Consider the following 6,000-nt stretch of genomic DNA (forward strand, 5'->3'; position numbering starts at 1 on the left):
CTACGCACACAAAGCTCCGTCGGATCCATTGTGGAAACGTTGCTTAGAGTGTGTGGAGCCTTTAAGAAGGATAGCTAGCTGGCTACCCTGGATCAGTGGTTTGGGGGAGAAACTTCTGCCTATCATAGGCTATTCCTGTCAGTGGAGGCTGCTGAGGGGAGGACGGCTCATAATAATATCTGGAATGGAGTCAATGGAATGGCATCAAAGATGTGGTTTCCATGTGGTTGGTGGTTTCCATGTGCCTGATACCATTCCAGTGACTCCATTCCAGCCATTTACTATGAGCCTTCCTCCCCTTAGCAGCCTCCACTGATTCCTATAAATTGTATTCTCCAGCCACAGTGCCGCACCCCTGGAGCAGTTCATGGGTTAAGTGCCTTGCTCAAGAGCACAAAGGCTGCTGGCCAAGTCATTCAGCTAGAAAACGTTAGAAAAACAACTCTAGGTTAGAAACTGTCCTCTGCTGGGTCACTTCCCATCAGACTGGAGATTCGAACCAGCAACCAAGGGAGAGGCCTCTCATTTAAGAACAGTAAGGTGTGAGAGTGGCAGAACCTGTTTCTGTCTGATCATGACTGGGCTGGCTAATTGAACAGCAGACTCCCATGGGGGATTCATTGTGAAAGAGAGGAGATTACCAGGGTCGTATTTACAAGGAAACAAACGGGCCGAAGTGGGAGGGCCTGAATTTATCCAATAAGAAATGCTTTTTGCGTTGCAAAACGTTTGCTACGGTGTGCACTAATGAATACGACCCAGACTAAAGCTCATTCTCTGGCTCAGTCCTGTTTGGTATATGGGCAATACTACAGCAGCTCACTCACTCACTGACTGACAGACAGACAGACACAGACAGACAGACAGACAGACAGACACATACATGCATTCTCACTGTTTTTACGACAGGTCTCATTTATAACGGGAAACATGCATATGTATGGCGTGCGCCAACTTAATACATCTCTATATTTTGTGCGTGCGCAGTCTTTTCAGAAATGGTGCACGCAGATATTTATTTTAAAAACTATGAAAACGTTGTAAATGAGGCCCCAGGCCCGGCTTGATCCAGGGTTGATCCCTCTCTCCTCGTCGCACTCGTTCTCTGTGTCCCAAATGGCACCCTATTCCCTATATAATCCACTACTTTTGCCCAGAGTGCACTGCGTAGGTTAATGGGGGCTATTTAGGATCCACCCTGGCTCTGTCTGACTGCCCTGTGGAATACTAATGTCCCCTCTCTCCTTGTCTGGTCTTCAGTGTGTGATAAGACTTAACGATTAGTGATGGGAAGTTCTACTCTTTTCAACTCGTTCAGTCAAAAGAACAAATCTTTCGACTCATTTGATTCAGTAATGCCCAGAGCATGCAGGACCCCCTACCGGCGAAAGATGAACTGAAAACGGGAAAGACTCATGATTCTACAAGCCTCTCGTTCACCACAGGAGGCTTATTGGAGCTGTCAAAAAGGTTCAAGCAATGTACATGTATGATAGCTAGGCCTACAAATACCAGGATTTATTGTACCTTTGAAATGAGGACTAGATTGTGAATGACTTGACTACTGGGTGGAAGAGAAAATACATCGTTCCAAATGCAGCACCCCCACAAACGAGTCGTTCTCGAGTTCGATTTTGGTTGAGCAGAGGCAGGCTATGTGGGCTATGTTTTGGTTGAGCAGAGGCAGGCTATCTGGGCTATGTTTTGGTTGAGCAGAGGCAGGCTATGTGGGCTATGTTTTGGTTGAGCAGAGGCAGGCTATGTGGGCTATGTTTTGGTTGAGCAGAGGCAGGCTATGTGGGCTATGTTCTGGTTGAGCAGAGGCAGGCTATGTGGGCTATGTTTTGGTTGAGCAGAGGCAGGCTATCAGGGCTATGTGGGCTATGTTTTGGTTGTATAAAGCTGTCTCTATCGATTTAACATTCAATAATCAATTCATTCTTGCACCATGAGATCAATTGTCAGTTGTGAACAAGTATTTTTCTCCTCTGTGCTCATGATCTGTTTCCCTGCGGACATATGACAGACAGTTGGTCATGATCTATTTCCCTGCGGACATATGACAGACAGTTGGTCATGATCTATTTCCCTGCGGACATATGACAGACAGTTGGTCATGATCTGTTTCCATATGACAGACAGTTGGTCATGATCTATTTCCCTGCGGACATATGACAGACAGTTGGTGGTGGGAGCACGTCTCTGGAGTCGCTGAGCTGGAGGACCGTGTATTAATCCTGCTGTAGGAGTCATAGCAGGTCAAACCAACCACTAACATGAACGAGTCACTCGGAAACATTAGTCATGACTCGAGTCAGTAAGTCAGTAAGTCAGAATGGTCTGAGTGCCTTGGGACCACCACGACACGGCCCAAACAATAATCCTTAATATTTAGCTAAACAGGCAGCTGGGTGACACTACAGTGTCTGGACCAACGGGTTTCTCTCGTAGTAATCAGGGGGTTGATCTGTTCTCTCGTAGTAATCAGGGGGTTGATATGTTTAAGAACACTTTGTTTGTTTGCAGTATGTATGTTTGTTTTGTTCAAGACAAATGATTGATGTCTGAAGACAGACAATGGCTTTCTAGGCTTTGCGGTTCTGTAAAGACTTTTCTATAAGTCAAATCACCTGGATTTAAAACTGTTTCAAACCTGCAACGAACAAACAGGTCCGGTTTTAGTAGACAGACAAGATGGCGGCCTGCGGGTGGCGGAGGAAACGAAGTCGGCCAGGGGAAACAGAACGAGAAAGTTTCTCTTAGCAACCTGTCCTGTTCTCTGGCCGGTTTACAGGCGTGTCGGGCTAAAAGAAAAGAGACATAACTCTGGAGTGGGTCTGACTGGGCTGAGGGCATTCATCTGTACTGAGGTGTTAGCAACTAGGCTAACAGGCAGTGACTAGGCTGAGGGCATTCATCTGTACTGAGGTGTTAGCAACTAGGCTAACAGGCAGTCAGTTAGCAGGCCAGTGAGGCAGGCAGTTGGCTAGCTGGTAGAGGGAGGTACAATAACAATATGGCGTCTGTCGTGCTGCAGGGCAGTGCCTCCATCTTACTGCGTCACCACCTGAGGCGGACTGAACCATACAGAAAGAGCCCTACGCTGGGAAGCCTCCCTACCGCCTCGCAAAGCAAACTCACATTTTCTGAAAGTTCCCAACCTTGATGTTGTTTCTTGTGATGGTTTTGGTATTATTATAAAGTCTCTCCGCAGGTGCTGTGACGTCAGGGCTCAAGGCTCTCCAGAGATGCTGTGACGTCAGGGCTCAAGGCTCTCCAGAGATGCTGTGACGTCAGGGCTCAAGGCTCTCCAGAGATGCTGTGACGTCAGGGCTCAAGGCTCTCCGCAGATGCTGTGACGTCAGGGCTCAAGGCTCTCCACAGATGCTGTGACGTCAGGGCTCAAGGCTCTCCGCAGATGCTGTGATGTCAGGGCTCAAGGCTCTCCAGAGATGCTGTGACGTCAGGGCTCAAGGCTCTCCAGAGATGCTGTGACGTCAGGGCTCAAGGCTCTCCGCAGATGATGTGACGTCAGGGCTCAAGGCTCTCCGCAGATGCTGTGACGTCAGGGCTCAAGGCTCTCCAGAGATGCTGTGACGTCAGGGCTCAAGGCTCTCCAGAGATGCTGTGACGTCAGGGTTCAAGGCTCTCCAGAGATGCTGTGACGTCAGGGCTCAAGGCTCTCCAGAGATGATGTGACGTCAGGGCTCAAGGCTCTCCAGAGATGCTGTGACGTCAGGGCTCAAGGCTCTCCGCAGATGCTGTGACGTCAGGGCTCAAGGCTCTCCAGAGATGCTGTGACGTCAGGGCTCAAGGCTCTCCAGAGATGATGTGACGTCAGGGCTCAAGGCTCTCCGCAGATGCTGTGACGTCAGGGCTCAAGGCTCTCCAGAGATGCTGTGACGTCAGGGCTCAAGGCTCTCCAGAGATGCTGTGACGTCAGGGCTCAAGGCTCTCCAGAGATGCTGTGACGTCAGGGCTCAAGGCTCTCCGCAGATGCTGTGACGTCAGGGCTCAAGGCTCTCCGCAGATGCTGTGATGTCAGGGCTCAAGGCTCTCCAGAGATGCTGTGACGTCAGGGCTCAAGGCTCTCCAGAGATGCTGTGACGTCAGGGCTCAAGACTCTCCAGAGATGCTGTGACGTCAGGGCTCAAGGCTCGGCCTGTGGTTCAGGTGTCAGGTGGATCCTGGACTGTTCCCTGAGCCACTCCAGTAGTCTGGTCTGCACAGTGGGATGAGGTAGTATGTTGTATAGTTTTAGGGTCACACCCACACTGGGAGATAACTATACAACCTACTGTCTTTTTCAATGTGACAAGAATACTTTCATCAAGTCGTAACCAATAATATTCTGATCACAGTTGATGCAGCAGCAAGGAGGCCTCAAAAGGTTGTCATGTCTGAAGTGCATTAAAGCTGAACCAGTCTCTGCAGAGGCGGTGTGAGGTAGTAGATTGTATAGTTGTGGGGGAGTGATATTACCCTGATCAGAAGATAACTATACAATCTATTGCCTTCCCTGACCAGCAGAACAACATCTACACTCAACCACATTGTTCCATAACGGCTTCTGATTGTTTCTGTAACTTGTTCCATAAATGTACCAGACCTGATGGATAGCTGATTGAGTGAGTGAATAATCACTCACCGTGATATGTACTGTTCTGTGGTGTGCTTGTCATATGAAAGGTTAAATCCCAACTCCTAGCCTTTCCCTATAGCGTCTACCTGTCCAGGGGTTGGTTTGGGACAGGTACGCCAGGGCAGAGGCTGTTGGGACAGGTACGCCAGGGCAGAGGCTGTTGGGACAGGTACGCCAGGGCAGAGGCTGTCTGTAGAGGTAGCAGATTGCATAGTGGTAAGGCAGGTGTTTTGTCTGGGTGGAGATTCATATGCAACCTGCTGCCTTTCCTTGGACCTCACCTTTCATACTCCTGCTTGTATGGCTCCAATTCAACTCTTGCTATGGTTCTATTCTACTCATGATTGGTATTCAACTACTGGTACAGTTCACACATGGAAGCAGGAGGAAATGGGTCTGTTTTATATGATGTACAGTATGTATTTTAATTACTTATACTTCAGCAGGACGTCTTGAAGAATTATCACGAATAAATTGCTAATAAATTGTGTTTTGTGCGATCATGTGACATGCCTGGATTGTAACCAGTTAAATGTAATCTAAAATGTAATCTACGAAATCCCCCAAAATAATGATTCATTGTGAGAGAGCCATAAACTATAACTAGCAATACAGCATACTCCCAGAAAGGTTACAGAGCGACTGCCCCTAAAAAGCAATTCATCCCTTTAAAAACGGCCTATGTGGAAGGGATTCATATTTTCCCGAAAATCTACCAAATTTCAATACCAATAATTCATGTTCATACTGAGCGTCCCGGAAATGCCCATTTTAAAGCGTTTAAAGCAGCTATGGTCACTGACAGGGAGGCACTGCACCAACGTGTCGGCTTGGCTGACAGGGAGGCACTGCACCAACTTGTCGGCTTGGCTGTGCCACGATGTAAAGATTTCCGAGCAGGGGTGAAAGTAAGGTGCGTCACGGCAAAGTAAATAGTTCCGGTAAAACATCACAACTGCAGGCCATTGTTTATCATTACCGTCACGGCCGGCCCGCTCATTGGGCAGGATTAGGACGCCTCCTTTGGCGTCAGATTGATGAGGGCAGCATTTTCTGAGCTGAACTGAATAAGACCCACCTCCAACAACACAAAAAAAAAAAAAAATCACATTATTCAAGTTTGTATCCGTCAATTTTTGACAAGCTGATCATAGCGAAAAATTAAATACTTCTGCATTTCCTGCTGTGTAAACACAAATGCAAATAGGCTGACGATAACTCCTGATAAAGTGTGGTAGCTAATATTCAGAGCTTAAATAGCCAAATTGATTAGTCACAGGAACCAGGACTAATAAAGCCAATACAGCCTGTTCTGTCTGTAGCCAATAGAGACCAAATATATTGCAATGGCAGACACT

At 47.8% G+C, this 6,000-nt stretch overlaps 1 long non-coding RNA gene across 1 annotated transcript in view; it reads left to right on the forward strand.

The window, feature by feature from the left end:
* LOC311134224 overlaps window positions 1-5,132 on the forward strand; it is a 29,628-nt gene extending 24,496 nt beyond the window's left edge. The window contains exon 2 of the long non-coding RNA XR_014613657.1: window positions 3,215-5,132. This is a non-coding gene — a long non-coding RNA (uncharacterized lncRNA). The remainder of the gene's footprint in view (window positions 1-3,214) is intronic.
* Window positions 5,133-6,000: the final 868 nt, after the last annotated feature.

The sequence above is a fragment of the Coregonus lavaretus genome (genome assembly GCF_964263955.1).
Source record: "Coregonus lavaretus genome assembly, chromosome: 8".
NCBI lineage: Eukaryota > Metazoa > Chordata > Actinopteri > Salmoniformes > Salmonidae > Coregonus > Coregonus lavaretus.